Genomic DNA, 18,258 nt, shown 5'->3' on the forward strand with positions numbered 1-18,258 from the left:
ATCCTTCCCAGATATTATTATTTATTCTAACACAAGTCTATAGAAAAAAAATGCCTTGACTTTGAGGAATGACCCTGAGTTTTGGAGTTTCAGGCACAACAGTGTGTATTGATGGGTGGTATTTGGCACAATTCAAATTATTTCTGATTACTTTCTGCCCTGCTAAACTAAGCCACAGTCTTAGGGTAATTTGATTACTTCCTCTCCAATCAGAAAAAACGGGTAGAGTTTGGGTAAGCTTAAGGCTCTTGTTTTAGCAATTTCTATGTCCATTATTTCCAGATATTCTTTTTTTTTTAAATTTCAAAAGATATTCTTTTGAGAAGTGAAATGTTCTTCTTTTCCCATCAGTCCACTAATATCAGGTCACTCAACATTTAAAATACGGGTGAGAGGAAGGGGATATGGGGATGTATGTATACATACAGCTGATTCACTTTGTTATACAGCAGAAACTAACACAACATTGTAAAGCAATTATACTCCAATAAAGGTGTTAAAAAAATAAAATAAAATATGGGTGATATTGGATTCTTCTTCTTTTCTTTTTTTGTTTGTTTGTTTGTTATAGCCATCTCAGGTCAGGAGCAGAGCTCTCTGATAATGTGATCAGGTGACTAAATTGCAATCCTCTCCCATTCCATCCTCTGCTAATGAAAATATTTTTATTTACCTGGGAACTGGGGTATTTTGGAAATTATATTTTAAAGTGATTATATTAAGAAGATGCCTTTTGGAAAGCGTCAAAATGAGGTCACAGACCTTAAAGAAATGTTTACTGCCTTAGGAATTTAGGCTGTCAAATGGAATCTGGAGAAAAATGCTGTCAATTTAGTTTCCTTCCTCCCTTCCTTCCCTCTGTGTGACCAGAGCACAAGATCTCTCTTTCTGTCTCATTCTCTCTCTGGATGCCAGCTCTTGTTTCCCATAATATAGACATTTATTAGTTCTCTGGTCTAATAAAATTTTTTAAAACTTCTAATATTTTAAATCACAGCTTTTCATCTGTGACTATGGTGGTTAAGTTTCTAACTTTGATGGAAAATCTCCTATTTCCACCAGTTCAATCTATCAAATAGTTGCAATGAGTATGATTGGAAGCTTTTCTCTGCTAACATCTTCCCCTTCCCTTACTTTTTGTTAAGTGTGAGTAGAGATGAGCCATTCTGTAAATCCAATATAATGATGTCTGAAATACAGGATTTGGGAAGTTCCACAGAAATCATTTGGACAGTTTTATCAGACATACTTATTCAATCATGTACTGCAAGATTCTACTGATGACTATGGTAAATTCTAGAGCAGAAACCTGTTTTTGAAATACCGAGCTCCTTAACATGCCACGTATGTGTACCTTTTAAAAATTCCTTACTGGGCTTCCCTGGTGGCGCAGTGGTTGAGAGTCTGCCTGCCAGTGCAGGGGACACGGGTTCGTGCCCCGGTCCGGGAAGATCCCACATGCCGCGGAGCGGCTGGGCTCATGAGCCATGGCCGCTGAACCTGCGCATCTGGAGCCTATGCTCCGTGGCGGGAGAGGCCACAACAGTGAGAGGCCCGTGTACCAGAAAAAAAAAAAAATCCTTACTAATGAAAATTTATGTTAACTTTATACATATATATATATATACACACACACACACACACACACCCCCCTATCAAATTGAACTTTATTTATTTATTTATTTATTTATTTTTGGCTGTGTTGGGTCTTCGTTTCTGTGCGAGGGCTTTCTCTAGTTGTGGGGAGCAGGGGCCACTCTTCATCACAGTGCGTGGGCCTCTCACTGTCGTGGCCTCTCTTCTTGTGGAGCACAGGCTCCAGACGCGCAAATTGAACCTTAAAGTGCCAATTTACTGATTAACTTAATGAACATCAATCAAAAGAGGTAGTGACTAGCCAATCAGCCGAGAAACACATCAGTCATATTAACTTGGAATAGTTGTATATAAAATTTTGACATTAGTCAATAGGAGTATGTCAGTAACTTATCTAGAGGCTTAAATCACATTTAAAGATTTATTTCTGCTTGTGACAGAGCCTGTCCCTGAAGAGAACATCACAGGCAGTTGAGCTTATGCTTCTTTGGAAAAGCTTCTCATTCAGCATTGAGGTTGAATTATGTCTGCATGATTCATGTAATTTATGCTCCATATCTCTTTAGGAGAGAGAACTTAGTAATAAGCATGCAAGCTAAGGAGCATCTAGTAGGATGTTATCAATTACCAATTCACCCCAAAGTTTTATGGTCAAAGGGCCACTGATAAGGCCAACTGTAGGGAAAATGGTAAAGCTGTACCCACTGTAAACTTAACTAATTGGGAATCCTTTTCCTACCTAAGGAACTATAAAGTTTTCATGAGGCAGTGGAAAGGTTTAGTGTCTGCCCTTGAAGTCCAGCCTTGATTTTTCCCCTTTTTGGGGGATATATCTCATATTCTAAACCTTTGTCCTTTATCTGCAAATCTCTCCACCAAATATCAATTCAAACTTACCTTCTTGGATGTATTCCCTCAAGGCTTAATCTTTATTTCCTGTAATAATGGTTCATTATTTTAGAATTTGTGTATTCTCCGGCAAAAGGCATGCTGGAATTACCCTAGTAATATAGAGTGGTGGTATACATAAGAATCAGGGTGGATCTGGGGAAAAGTGACTGACCTGATGACCTGCGGACACCTATGAGGTTCGTGGATGTGCTGTGTTCATGAGAGGAGTGAACGTAGATGTGATTAAGTGACTCACCTTCTGGATAAAATAATAAGTTTTTTCCTCAAAAGAAAACTCAAGGGTTATCAATTATTTAGTTTAAATTGTCTATTAAGGGAGACGCAAGAGGGAAGAGATATGGGAACATATGTATATGTATAACTGATTCACTTTGTTATAAAGCAGAAACTAACACACCATTGTAAAGCAATTATACCCCAATAAAGATGTTAAAAAAAATAAATAAATTGTCTATTAAGTAGACAAAGTAATATAGCTGACTTGTAATGTATTAAGCTAGAGGATTTATAGTTACAGTATACAGATAAAGTTCACAAAATATAAGGCCATGAAGGCTTGCTAAACCCTTCTATTTATAGTCAAGATAAAGAATTAAAGTGTGGTTTTATAACATTGCCTTTACAGTAATTATGGTGGGCGGAAAGACATACAAAGCACAAGACAGATGTATATTGATTATAGTAACATGTTACTATAATAAATTGTAGTAGAAACACTGTGTTTAGTGGAAATGATTGGTTAGTTTAGCTTCTAATTATAGAATCAAGAGGGAGAAATTCAAACTTTTACTAATATTTCAAGGTTATGTTATATGACTTCTCAAATAAAATATTTATGTTGATATGAAGGTGATATACATGTGTTTATTTAAGAGTCCTCTTTTATTTATGCACTATGATCTACTTGTCTTTTAATAGTTCTTAAGAATAAGGGCTTATTTTATGTTTCTTCTAAATATTTTTATTTAAATTAATTTTTATTGGAGTGTAGTTGATTTACAATGTTGTGTTAGTTTCTGCTGTACAGCAAAATGAATCAGTTATACATATACATATATCCACTCTTTTTTAGATTCTATTCCCATATAGGTCATTACAGAGAACTGAATAGAGTTCCCTGTGTTATACAGTAGGTTCTTATTAGTTATCTATTTTGTATATAACAGTGTGTATATGTCAATCCCAATCTCCCAGTTTATCCCCTCCACCGCCGTTCTCCCTTGGTAACCATAAGTTTGTTTTCTACATCTGTGACTCTACTTTTGTTTTGTAAATAGGTTCATTTGTACCATTTTTTTAGATTCTACATATAAACGATATCATATGATATTTGTTTTTCTCTGACTTCACTCAGTATGGCAATCTCTAGGTCTATCTATGTAAATATTTTTAAATGCATCATAAGACTATGATTACAACAAAAAAACAAACATGCTCATTTACATGCAATTTTACAAGAGGATGAATGCAGATGGGATTCTAATTAGAACTGTATTTATCAATTAAGTAAATAATGTGTTTGCTTCTTGGTAAAGCAATGTGAGTGACAACCCAGGACATATGGTCTTACGAAGACAAAAATATTATGCTGGAGGACACCACTATCTCATTACTAGGGGGGAGGAGGGGCTGGGTAAAGATGTGTGAGCACCTCCAAATCCCACCTCATCCTAAGCCAGTGTAGGGCTATTTGGAATGGGTGGCAATGGTAGCCATGCCCAAGGTAGAAATGGAAGGGTTTATTTTGCCTCTTACAATCTGGCATGCGAAAATGGTGTCCCTCTAGATTTCTTCAGAAGGGTGATTGCCTTCTTATTCTACTGGAAGCCTCTTTTCCAAACTTTTTAGAAGAGCTCACTGTTTACATCTCTAGAGGCCCAATGGAGTCCCAGGTTTGAATTTCAAGAAGTGACTAGAGATCATAGAGTTATTTTCTCTATTATTAAGTCCTAAAATGTAAAATGAACATTCTGTCTGCTCTGAAGGATAATTGAAAGCTGATAGCTGTCCTCTTGTGTTTGTGGTTTTGTTTTAACATGTTTTTTTCACCCCTCAGGGAAATCCAAGGGCACATCTTCTGGTATATACATTTACAGATTTATCTTCTATATCAGGAGGCTGAGGAAATCCAATTAATGAATTTGCTTTGGACAGATTACAGGAACAGCCTGTAAATGCTGCCATGTGCTGCTAATATGTAAATAGACCAGTAAATTATTCCTGCTCTTGTGTTTTGAGAACACATGTTGGTTTCCTAAGCTCTGTATAATTCAAATGAGGAATACTTTGAGTATCAATGTTCAAATGTGTTTATTTTAGAGTTAAATAACAGATAATTTTTTAGATTTCACTGCATACATAAATCCTGTGATTTGTGAATCTGAGGTTTTCACTAATTTTCTGGGCAGTGATGAGCTACGCTGATTTTAATTCTACTTGTTCATTGCACTGCATTACAAGCTAGAATATAGTTGGCTGATTTCGATTTCATGCTTCAGATTGGAAATTGCATTGTGGAAATGAACTCATCACAACAGGTAAATGAATTTGACCAAGACATTAAGTGGGCATCTCCACCATGCCTAATGCAATATCAGTATCTTCTCTGGGGTGCATAGGCATCTGTGACAGCTAAAAATGAGTTCCCTTGTTCCTCGAGTGCTTAGCATCTAATTTTAACTAACCCTGAAGGAAAACCCAGAAAGCTGTGTCATGCTGCCCTGAAAATCATCAGGGACCAGTCCACCTGGGCTTGGCATGCAGTGAGTCTGCTGATAAAATTTTCATAAAAACGAGGATGGATGCCTTCTGCAGGTTGCTCATTCTGTAGGCTACTAATATGAAGTCACTGAACAACAATATATATGGGAATATCTGGTTAATAATTTTAGAGATAGCAGTTTTTTGGAAGTTTGAAAGATGACCTTTTGTTTTTTAAACCTATCTGCAACAGTCCTGTTCTCTTTCTCTTTCTACTTTTTTTCAGTCTTTGTATTTTTTTCTCTCTTCTTTCAACTCTTGATTTTGTCTTTTTTTCCTTCCAGAGTAAAGAGATGACGGAAGGGAGATATATTCTGACGAAAGAGAAGGTCATAATAAGAGACTATACAATGTATTTTGATTTGTGTTTGGATCACATTGTATATTTTCATGTATTTATTTTGAAAAGTTGGAAAGTTGAATTTTTAATTATTTTTCTCAATTTTTCCCTAATGAAAATCAGTAACATACTTAGAATCAATGTTTAAAATGTTTGTTTCTGGATTGATCTAGTTTTATACATTAATGATCTCTGCATCTTAATTTTAAGGATTTTGGTCTTTTTTTTTTGTCCTAAAGTAAGGATAAAGAAGTTGGCTTATCAAGTAGGCAGAGGACTGGATGCAAGGTACAAAGCCAAAATGGGATGTGAGCTGGGGAACCAGGAAAGAAAAGATTTAACTTTAGTGATTGGAAAAATAGGAGGTAGCCTGGAGGAACTCAAGAGCATTTGCCAACATCTCTTCCATACTTGAGAGAGTTGCATTCATTCAGAGGTCCTAGAACAGGCTGGAAACCATGGTTTTCAAATCCCTTTTATTCACAAAACTCTTTTATTAACTGAATTCTTGAACAGATTCTATTATGTTAAATAGATGAAAATGATCATAGTGAGGTAGAGCTCTACTTTCTTGGCCTCATATAAAGGTAGTCTCAGAGTGAACATTTGTCTTTGCAGAGCACAGCATGAAAATCACTGTGTTAGTGATTTTCAGCCTTGCATTCTGATTTTGTTTCAGAAAGCAAAGTCAGTATGACTAATTTTGGTTGTCACTCAGTGAGTTCTTTACTCATGTGAGATTGAACAATGGAGGCATGCCGTGATGGACACCACACGTGGGGCATCCTTGGGCAGTTTGGAAACGTACCTGAGTCAAGGGGGCAGTGTGTGTTCTCCTGGAGGTACATAAGGGCTGACAGAAGAGGATCTCAAGCAAAGAGAAATGTCTAACCATGTAGCCTTCCTTCCTCAAGGCAATCGCTAAGGCTCACAGTGTTTTCTGAGGCAGAGGTCCCTAGCTCTTCCCGTAGCCTGAGATGTGCTTCCTCCAGCCCTTGGGAGGATTGCTTCTTCTTGTTCTTCAAGTGTCAGATCACTGGTCACCTGCTCAAAATGGCCTTTCCTGACTGCTCTGCTCTGTCTCCTTTAGGCCCTCTTCTTACAGTCATGTTAATCATCTCCATCGCAACACCCTGTGCATTTTTTTTTAAGGGACTCTAGGAAGAGTTGCAGCTTGCTAAGTTTTAGTCTTCCTCACTAGAATATAATTTCTGTGAGAGCAGGGACCATATCGCTCTAATTCCCTCTTGTAACTTCAGTACGTGGTGGTTACAATACCTGGTACATAGTAGACATTCAATAAATATTTGTTGAATGAATATTTTATATGAGAGGAATAAAACATAACAGAGACCACTAGAGGACTCATTGGGGTCATTTCTTTTAGGCAATTTCCCAGAACAGTGAAGTATTAATTTTCTGAATATTTTTATTAAAGAAAATTGTGAAGTTTTATGTATCAGAGAATGTCAATACTTGTAAAGTGAGTGTATTTATAGATTTCTTATCAGTCATCCATGGTAAAGGAGATAGAAAGTATTAGGAAAAATAAGAAACAGGATAATACATATTTTCTCTCTTCCCTTTGTTGTTATAACCAAGTCACATTAAAATTAATGACATTCATTTATCCTAGAGGTAGTGCCATTTTGCACTACTCACTTTCTGCCATGGTACTTGATAGTACTTGAGAGTAAACGTTTCCCTTCTGAATGCTGTTACTTGGGTCCCTACCAGTCTCCTGTGGATCCCTGCAAGGCGAATGTGGAGATCCTGATGAGGGGGACACAATGCTGCACAGAGAGGATACAGAGGGCCACGATGGTCACCCATCAGTAGACAGTTGTTGGAGCTAAGGAAAGTGGGATTTATAGGCATAGGACACTTAAAAGAGATAAGAAGAGTTGACCTTTCTTTTTTATGTATATTTTGAGGCAGTGGAATTTGTTCATATTTCATTTCGAGCTTGGAAGACTTACGAGAACTAGACATAATTACGACCAGGTGAGTTAGTAATGTTGGAAGGAGGATGGGAAAAGAAACTAACAGTTATGGACTGCCTGCTGGGTTCTGTGATAAGTACCTTTATGCCCTTTACCTTCTAGAAATTCCAGATGGAGGAGGCTCGTTTCTAACAGCTGACACCTGAACCTCAGATTCCTGGCAATGAGGTATAGATTGGGGAAAATGTTCATCTGTTATCATCACACCATAGTAATAAATGTTGTCAATGTTTGACTTTTCCTACTAACCGAAAAATAGGAGTTAGAATTTTTACTTAGCAGGATTTTGGTATGAACTCTTAATTAACATTTCATTTATGTGCTTTTCCCCATTATTGTCAAGAGGGTTGGGGAAATGAGTCATGACAGCAAACCATATCTGAATATGAGTCTACCTTTTTCTCACCTGATACGTGTTACAAGTCTTTATTGCTTCAATTTCAATTTATTAGACAGCTGTTGTTAAAGTAGGCATGGATTTTTACTTCTGTAAATATGAGTGCTTTGAGAAGTTTACTCTGTTGGGTATTGAAAGCAATTAAAGTTAAATAGTGTGTATGTGTTTTAAATTATACCCATGTGATGATGAAGTGATATTTGAATGTGAGTTGTTGTTTTTTTTTTTTTTTTTTGGCGGTATGCGGGCCTCTCATTGTTGTGGTCTCTCCCGTTGAGGAGCACAGGCTCCGGATGTGCAGGCTCAGCGGCCATGGCTCATGGGCCCAGCCGCTCAGTGGCATGTGGGATCTTCCCAGACTGGGGCACGAACCTGTGTCCCCTGCATTGGCAGGCAGACTCTCAACCACTGCGCCACCAGGGAAGCCCTGAATGTGTGAGTTTTTGATTTACAATGACAGAATTCAGATTACAGAATTCAGAAAATGTAATCCAGAATGCAGGTTTGTAAAAATCAATCTCTAATAGCAAAATAAACAAGGATAATATAAATGTAACATTGTATCTGATTGAATGGCTATTGAACCTTGGCATTTGAATTCACTTATTTAATATGGAAGTACTCAATATTTGACTGTCCTATGGATACAGCTTTCTCCATGTTTCCACTCCCCCCGATCCCTTTCAAAAATTTCTGCAGACTCCCAGGTTGTTATATGGCCTATGTGAGTGTTTAAAAATGAACCAAATTTGCTTTTTTATTTTTGAAAATGTTGTGACACCTCTTGAGCCCTTGCGTCCCATCCCTGTTATGTGGCTGGAGATACACTGAGGAGTCCCAGAACCCTCATGTTGTCAGTTTTGCAGGCCCTGGTGTGGCTGGAAGCTTAATGAGCCCTGCTATCACCTTGGTCGGTTGGCTTAGTCCTCTGATCCAGAAACCTGCTCCTGTCTTTCATCCGTGCATCATGTCATTGGAAGGGAAGGCATCCCTTTCACCATAAAACCCTCCTTTCCATACTCATTTCACCCCAGAAAGCTACTAAGGTACAGAGGTGTAGAATAGTACTGTTCTTAGAATCATTTATTGAGTCAAAATAACCCCCTAGTTTTCTTGCCTTACCAACCAGGACACATTCCATTCAGAAGGAGCCCTCAGCCCATGCTTGGTGCTCTCCAAGCTCTTCTCAGCCACTCATATCTCCTGCTGCTGCCCACCCAAGACACCTAGGCTTATTTTCCTAAATCCTAGGCTGTTATGAATAACACAGTTAGAATAGAAAAATGAACCACATCACTTTCTGCTTTAATGTAGAACTTGGTTCATCCTAAAACTGTCTTGGACTCTAATTTCTCGCCCACTGGAACTTCTTTGCAGCCTTCTTTTCCCCTGACACCTAGTTTTTCCTCAGAGTGGGAGGTGGGTAGGATAGATTCTTTCACTCTGACCCAGCTCTGCTCAGAACTGTGTTGGGACTGTAAATCTGTGGATCAGCAGAACAGGTTTAAATGAATAATCCATTAGGTTTAGGCTTTTCTATTGATTTAAAAAAGCCTATTCTGCTTCTTTTAGATCCTGAGAATGTGAACAAGTAATTATATTCAACGCTGCATAAGATTGCTTGTACATGTTTTTAAATGAACCATTATGACACAAATTACCTTGAAAATGTAATATTACCAGGTCAGATGTTAGTATCCTTTTGGAGTCTGTCATCAATTACATGTTCAGATTACAGACTGAGTAAAGGTCATTCCTACTCACTAATTCTGCCAGATATACTGCCAGGTGGGAGAGCTGCTTAAGAAGGCAGTTTAGTTTAAGGACAGGACATCCTCTTACAAACCTATCTCTGAGGTGGGAGCTATTTGCAATAACATATTTATTCATGAATTTTCCAGAGCATAGGGAGAATGATTGAAGTTTCCCTTCTCCTTAAGAATGCATGCATTTAACTTTATTAGTTGTTATATGCTTCTCGATTGTTAGTTGGAAAAGCTCAGAGGGCCTTGATTTTTTGCTCTCAAGAAATGGGCCCTTGGCTAATCTGCCAAAGGCAATCTTAGCCACCTTTGGGGTGTCTGAAGAAGGCTTGTAAGGTCAGGACACCAATTCTCACCAGGGTGCCCCCGTTCAGGTGTCATCTCCACTCGCATTGATAGAATTTTATTTATAGCTTTTGTAAATTAAGGTATTTGTGAAAGTTAATTTGGACGAGGAAGTCATTATCCAAGGGAGGAACACAAATGGGGGGAAATAATAACAGAAACAAAGGCTGGTTTAAGTTCGAGATGGTTTTGAATGAAAGCAGATGCACAGATATATCAATAGATTAGGATTGTAGGTGATATTTGATGGTAGAGAATAAAGCTGAGGTATTGCCTCAGGGAGTCTCATCTCAAAGAGTTAGGCTTGAGTGGGGAGTCCTCCCTGGTAGCCCTGAGAGAAGGGAACTAATATTTAGGCACCTATATGCACCAGGTGCCTCTGTATACATCATCGCCTTTGAATAGATGATGGGCCTCACACTGCCAGGGAACAGTTCCACAGAGAGGAGCACACTAGCGGAGACTTGGACAGAAGATAAGCAGGGTTAAAGGAGCAAATTTCTCCAAGAGCTGTGCATAGATTGAAAGCTTCAGACACAGCTGTGACATCAATGGTGTAATGACCACAGAGAAGACATCAGGCCCAGAAAGAGGTGACACAAAGTTAGAGACAAAAGCTACAGAATCAAAGGAATAGTTGAAATACGAAAATGCTGGACTCTAGAGCTACACCATGCACCTTACTGTGATTATTTTTAATCGTTTGTACCCCTAAGATGAGCAGTTACCAGACTTACTGAGATTTCTCTAGCCTTCATGGTGACTTATACTCCACAGTTCCTGAGTTCTTATTTAGGACAACACTATGTTGTATGTATTTGTCCACTTAGGAGTAACTAGGGGTAGAGGCTAAAGAAAAGCCAGCAAGAACTCTCTAATTCTTCCTTCTTCCTTTCTGAAGGTCTTTGAAAGCCAAGGAAGTGAGGGACTTAGGCTTTCACCATGGCCAGGGGGACTCCAAGGTGGCTGGAAAATCACAGTTCTTGCCTGGCTAGTGTTGGCTTCCTTAAGCTGTAGTCATGAGGACGAATTTCCCCACATTCAGGTATCTAGGAGCTTTCTGTGATCTTCTAAGACAGGTAACATGTACGTCTATGCCTCTTGGGCTCTGTAGATATATATCCCTAAAAGAAAGCTCGGCGACTCGAATTTCTCTGACACCATGTACTTAAGCTTCTGGATTCCTTCTCACTTCTTGGAGAGCAGTACCAGAGGGCTGGAAGGTTTATCCCTATTCTACTGGGACACTGCAGGACTGTGCAAATGCTTCACCTGAACCTAAAGTTCCATAGGTTCATATTCATTTGTCCAGAGGTGATTTGTTCAGGACACCTCTGTGTCAGAAGATGCCTTGCTCATTACGGAAGTATTCCATAACGAAATATGAAGTCATAAAATGTCAATATAAAGATGTGCTATATCTATTTCATTATTAAAAAGATAGGAAAATTGTGGTTCACATTGCAGTTTCTGAGGAGACCTAAAGGAATATGAAATTGATTTTAGTCCTACTCACGCTGTATGCCACTGAACCGAACTGGTCTCATGTTTCAGTGCTGGAAACAAACGCAAAAAGGTCAACCCTAGACTCTGAAGCACAAATTCCAAAAGAGCCCCATTGCCCTGTTTTTTCTTGTCCTTTGCAAATAAATAGGGCTCCAAAGGAGAGACAGCCCAACTAGGAAGATTTCAAAATATGACTCTTCCAGATCCTCCTTGGGTTCTCCAGTTTGGAATAGAAACCCTGACATTACTGCAGGCTGTATAGGCTACAGGAGTTCAGCCTGAACCTGTGTTCTACAGCAGGAATCTCCGAACAGGCGGCAAGAGGAGATAGTTCCTATTTTCCAGAAGCCTTGTGATCTCTGGGGTGTGGGGTGTGGGAGCTGGAGATACTGAGGGTGAAGTGCTCAGATGGGAAAGAAGTATTGCTGAAAGGGCATGAGTATGGAAGAATCTGGAAGCAAGGAAATCAGTTAGAGGCTCCTGAGCTACTTCAGGAGAGAGTTGATGAGGGTCTCACCTAAGGAGATAGAGCTGGGATGAAGAAGGGAAAGAATATTTGAGAGATGTTTCACAGGTAAAATCTTCAGTACAACCATACCTCTTAAACTTTGAAGTTTCAGTCTCCCTCTCTGGTGTTGCACGGGAGCTTCAAGTGTGAGAGTGAGAAAGCTCAGGATGGATGCCCAGAATATAGACTCAGCTTCATTCTAGTCGCACACTTTGCAGTTGACAACCTCTACCACCACTACCACCAATGCGAAGTTATTTACACCTCTAAATTTCCTACATTCAGCTCTCTCCTGTGTTCTCCTCAGTCTCCCCATCCCCTGGGATATCCTAGGTCCCAGTTTGAACTATCAAATTTTATAACTAATTGTGATTCACTTTACCATAGTTTTATAAATTTTTCATTTTGGTTTATTGTTTTAAAATCAACTCTTCCCCTAGGAGATACAGCAATGATAGAAAATAAATGAAACCTGTGCTTATTACAACTCACCCTACATAAATCATCTTACCCTTGGTGAATGGGAAAATGGCTATTCGTGTGAGGCTGAAAATTGAATGTACTCGGGCAAATTAAGGAGCAGAAAATGAGTATGAAATGACAGCATTCAAAAAAGGTTGTTTTAAGACGTTTCAGGTTTGTTTTTCCTCTTCTGCTCTGAAATATTCTGTGTACTAAGGACTTGCCCAGGAGTCAAGGGAAGCAGCTTCTACATTATCAGAGTCAGTGTGAACCTGTATTATCAGCAGGTCCACAGGACCCTAAGCATTTTTCTCAGGATTAGAGAAGATGTGATAATCATCACACAGAGCTGAGTCTGAGTGAAATGAGAAGCAGACCAAAGGTAAGAGGTCTCTGGGCAGAATTTTTTTCAAAAGTGGTTTCAGACTTCCCTACACGGCCGAAGTCCCCAAGAATTTAAGTACAGATCCATGAGCAAAACTTGGGATTTGAATCTGAATTTTTAAGCTTGGGCCCTGGAAATGTGCATTTTTATAAAAGCTCTCTTGAAGTGACTAAGAGACATGATCAGGTTCATAAACTTCATTTCTGGTAGTTGGGACTAGAATATAAGAAACTAAGAAATGGGGTTGAGTTTTCCCTTTAATTACAACCTTAGAGAAGTACCTCTAGGTTTTACTTCTTTCTTATAAAATATGAGGCTCCCAGATCCCTCCAGGATCTAAAATGTTATGATTCAATAAATAAGAGTTTTAGCAGTTACATTTCTGTTTTTGTGCCTTTGGGTTTAGAAACTAATTTTCAGAGCTTGCCTTTAATGTAGATGGAGTTTGTGGCTGACTATAGCACCAATTCAAAGGATTCCAAGTAGGTTTTTCTTCCTCAGAACATCTACACCAGCCTGCTTTCAGTTTCGGAAATTTCTGCATTAGAGGAATGGGTTAAAGTGAGGTCTCTTTAGTTACATATTTAAGTCCCCTTTTGTAGGAGTTAGTAACTGCATTAGCAAGTTGATAATAGTTTTGTACCAAATATTGTAGCATTTCTCAGCCACTTTTTCTATCATGACACTTATGACTAGTTGTGTTCACATGTGCTTTTCTTTCTCATTGATGCAGTCAGTGTTGTGTATGATGCCCAACTGTATCTCTACTGTTTTCCTTCCTATTATGAAAGCATCTCAGAATACAAAGAATGAAAGTGACGTAATTATTAGAATAACCTAGAATTTGGTCAAGTTTTATAAGAATAAAAGTATCACTAATTCTCCAAGTTGGATGTGAGTAAAAAAAAATTAGTTGAGACATGCCTCTTCTGATTGTGACTGTGTTAATTGGCTAGGTCTGCCATCAACTGATTGGTTTAAACAACAGAAACCTATTGTCTCAGTTCTGGAGGCTAGGAAGTCTGAAATCAAGGTGTTCTTCTTTCCAGGCATGTCTGGCTCTGTGTCCAAATTTCTCCTTTTTATGAGGATACAAGTCTTATTATGTAAGGATCCATCCTAATGATTTCATCTTAACTTGATCATCTGTGAAGACCTTATTACCAAATAAGGTTACATTCACAGGTACTGATGGTTAAGACTTAAACATTTTGGGGAGATTACAGTTAAACGCATAACAGTGTCATTCCATTGTATGGTGGCATTGATGGTGAAAATCTAATGAATTAATTTATGAGGTGGATCATGGTCCTCGGAAATTAATAAAAACATAGACAGGTTTTTCTGGTGTGAGATGGAGAAATTAAAGATGGAGCACAGAAACTGCCAGAGGCATGACTGGCCCAGATTGAAAGGCCTTAAACTGCCAGCAAAAAGTAATTGGTAATGAAGACCGTGGGAAGGGTTGTCATAACTAGGAGAACTACCTTAAGGTAGTTGCAAGGACACTAAATACAAACTTAGCCTTCTTTATGTAGAAGACAGCTCCTACAGGGAAGTGTGGGAAGGGTAAGGTTACTAGAGTAAATTTTGGAGTAGCTGTTTTGAATCTCTGCTCCTGAGAGTTTCATAGCATTGAATTTTTATATCACCATCTTACTGTTATAATAAAAGCATTAATCACATCATTAATAAAACTAGTATTTTATCCCAAACCTGGTAGTTTTCTATTGGTATATATTAAGGTTGTACAATTGCACAGCACATATACTGTGCACTGACATGTATTTTGAAGGTAGTCTGGGAAATGGGAAGGTATTTGATGGTATTTTGGAAATACATAGTGATGCCTGCTTGTACTGTCATGAAGCAACTGTGTGCATATTTCCCCAACTTCATGATCATGTTGGTATCGTGAAATTGTTCAAGATGGGAGAATTTATACTATGGCAATTGGCAAGTGCTGTAAATTATAGCTTCAACTTTGTATTGAAAGCTGGTTATTAAACATTCACCAGAACACCACCAGATATAAACTGTGTTTTAAACAAATTAATACACTCTGCTTTTAGGGGCACTTACAAGAAAAACTGTTTTTCTTATTGAACAAAAGTAGCTGTTTCTTGGTACCATGCATTAGAATAGTGTGAAGATGAACAATAGGGCCAGTTTAGGAAGCAGATGAAATGAATTTGAACTGCAATCTAGTAATGCCTTCTAGAGCTCTTGAGCAAATTGCCGAGGTAATTCTGGTATGTGAAATGCATTCATTAAGAAGAGTTAAAATTCAAACTTCCTGCTTCCCTGACACAGGATGATTAACAGGAGGGCTAGAAGGATCATCATTTCCATGGAAAACCCTGGAAATCAGAGAGTTCCAAGCTGTCATTAGTTGTTTTCAGGATTAAAAATTTTAAAAAAAATGACTAATTAAACATTTGTTAATTCAACCTGTACATTTTATGGGTATTTGGATAATACGCACTAATGTGAAGAAAAATGAGCTTAGGAACTTAGAACCTTCTTTAGGTTGATTTGCCTTTGAATTACCAGAGGAGAACAAAGATGTCACCTTTCTGAATAAGTCTGCAGTGCACCTCAAGCTTTAACGCGTTTATAGATCATCTGGGAAGCTTGTTAAAAAATTTAGATTTTCATTCAACAACTCTGTGGTGGGACCTCAGCTGCTGGTCCCCAGAGCACACTCTGAGTAGCAAGGAGCTAGAAATCTTTCAGAGGATGTGAGTGTGGAGATGCCCCTGACTGGGTGTGACCCTCCCTTTCGCCCACCTTGCCCTCAGCAGCAATAAGCAACACATGATTTGAAGGTTTTCCTTCTATTTTATTCTGCTACACTTTCCTTTAATTTAGATTTATTTACTGGTTGATGGTAACAGTGTTCTCCCTTAGAAATTCCTCTGAGGTCACCACTTCTTAACATTTAAACCTGTTCTATTTTTTTTTCTCCCTAAGTCTTGAGACTAACTGGGATCTCTGTAATTCCACACAGCTGCCAGTAGAGGTCATTACCTCGTTACAGAAATATTTTCTTTCTTTTTTTTTTTCCCTAAGAGATAGTTCAGTGGCTGGGATGAATTTGCCTTCTCTGGGAGGGAGTCAGCCTAAGGGACCAGTTATCTCCAAGGCCACTGGTTTGCACATAATATCCCCTCCATGCAAAAGTGGGAGTGTCAAAGATGGGCAGACTTTTCCAATCCCCTAGGAAAAATGAAGGAAACAACAACTGAAGCATGGCTAAAGGGCTACAAAATTTAAATGCAGTGTATTAGTTTGCTAGGGCTGCCGTAACAAAGTTCCACAGCTGGTGACTTAAACAACTGAAATTTATTTTCTCACAGTTCTAGAGGCTGGAAGTCCTCAATTAAGGCATTGGCAGAGTTGATTTCTTCTGAGGGAAGGATGTGTTCCAGGCCTCTCTCTGACTTATTAGATGGCCATTTTCTCCCTGTTGTCTTCATATCATCTTCCCTCTGTATGTGTCCATGTCCACACTTCCTTTTCTTATAAGGACATCAGTCATGTTGGATTAGGGCTCACCCCAATGAACTCATATCAATTCAGTTACCTCTTTAAGGACTCTTAATAAATACAATTAGTGCTCACCTCAGCAGCACATATTACTAAAATTGGAATGATACAGAGAAGATTAGCATGGTCCCTGTGCAGGGATGACACACAAATTCGTGAAGCATTCCACATTTTTTTTTTCTATTGTGGTGCTGATGTATCCTCTGGTTGTTTCAATATTTTTGTATTCTTCCTAACATACCTGTTAGTTTCCTAGCCTAATTTTTTTTTTTTTTTTGCCACTCACGCAGCTTGGGGGATCTTCGTTCATGAGCTGGGGGTCAGGTGAAGGAAGCTTCTGTGGTGGGAGCTCCGAGTCTGAACCACTGAACTAATAGAGAAACTCAGACCTCTGGAAATATTTACTGGAGTGAGGTCTCATGGAGGTCCCTGTCTCAGCACCAAGACCCAGCTCTACCCAACAGTCTACAGACTACAGTGTTGGAAGCCTCAGGCCAAACAACCAGTAAGACAGGAACACAATCCCACTCATAAAAATAAAAAAAAATGAGGCGGTAAAAAAATATGTGACAGATGAAGGAGCAAGGTAAAAACCTACAAGACCAAATAAATGAAGAGGAAACAGGCAATTAACATGAAAAAGAATTCACAGTAATGATAGTAAAGATGATCCAGAATCTCGGAAATAGAATGGAGGCATGGATTGAGAAAATACAAGGAATGTTTAACAAAGATCTAGAAGAACTAAAGAACAAATACAGATGAACAACACAATAACTGAAATGAAAAATACACTAGAAGGAATCAATAACAGAATAACTGAGGCAGAAGAACAAATAAGTGAGCTGGAAGACAAAATGGTGGAAATAACTGCCAAGCAGCAGAATAAAGAAAAAACAAGGAAAAGAATTGAAGACAATCTCAGAGACCTCTGGGACAACACTAAATGCACCAATATTTGAATTATAGGGGTCCCAGGAGAAGAAGAGAAAAAGTAAGGGTCTGAGAAAATATTTGAAGAGATTATAGTTGAAAACTTCCCTAACATGGGAAAGGAAATACCCACCCAAATCCAGGAAGTGCAGAGAGTCCCATACAGGATAAACCCAAGGAGAAACACACTGAGACATATTAATCAAACTATATAAAGTTAAGTACAAAGAAAAATATTAAAAGCATCAAGGAAAAAGCAAAAAATAACATACCAGGGAATACCCATAAGGTTATCAGCAGATTTTTCAGCAGAAACTCTGCAGGCCAGAAGGGAGTGGCAGGATATACTTAAAATGATGAAAGAGAAAAACCCACAACCAAGATTACACTACCCAGCAAGGATCTCATTCAGATTCAATGAAGAAATCAAAAGCTTTTCTGACAAGTGAAAGCTAAGGGAATTCAGCACCACAAAACCAGCTTTACAACAAATGCTAAAGAAACTTCTCTAGGTGGGAAGCACAAGAGAAAAAAAAAGACCCACAAAAACAAATCCAAAACAATTAAGAAAATGTAATAGGAACATACATATTGATAATAACCTTGATTGTAAATGGATTAAATGCCCCAACCAAAAGAAAAGACTGGCTGAATGGATACAAAAACAAGACCCATATATATGCTGTCTACAAGAGACCCACTTCAGACCTAGGGACACATACAGACTGAAAGTGAAGGGATGGAAAAAGATATTCCATGCAAATGGAAATCAAAAGAAAGCTGCAGTAGCAATACTAAT

General features: G+C 38.5%; 1 non-coding gene and 1 pseudogene across 1 annotated transcript; both read left to right on the forward strand.

Annotated features, from left to right (window-relative positions):
- LOC137220981 (small ribosomal subunit protein eS12-like) overlaps nucleotides 1-18,258 on the forward strand; it is a 93,605-nt pseudogene that overhangs the window by 17,696 nt on the left and 57,651 nt on the right.
- LOC137222811 (U6 spliceosomal RNA) lies at nucleotides 16,594-16,701 on the forward strand. The gene has a single exon (XR_010942602.1). It is a non-coding gene; the product is annotated as a U6 spliceosomal RNA (small nuclear RNA).

This window comes from Pseudorca crassidens, chromosome 3 (assembly GCF_039906515.1).
Source record: "Pseudorca crassidens isolate mPseCra1 chromosome 3, mPseCra1.hap1, whole genome shotgun sequence".
NCBI classification, from domain to species: Eukaryota; Metazoa; Chordata; class Mammalia; order Artiodactyla; family Delphinidae; genus Pseudorca; species Pseudorca crassidens.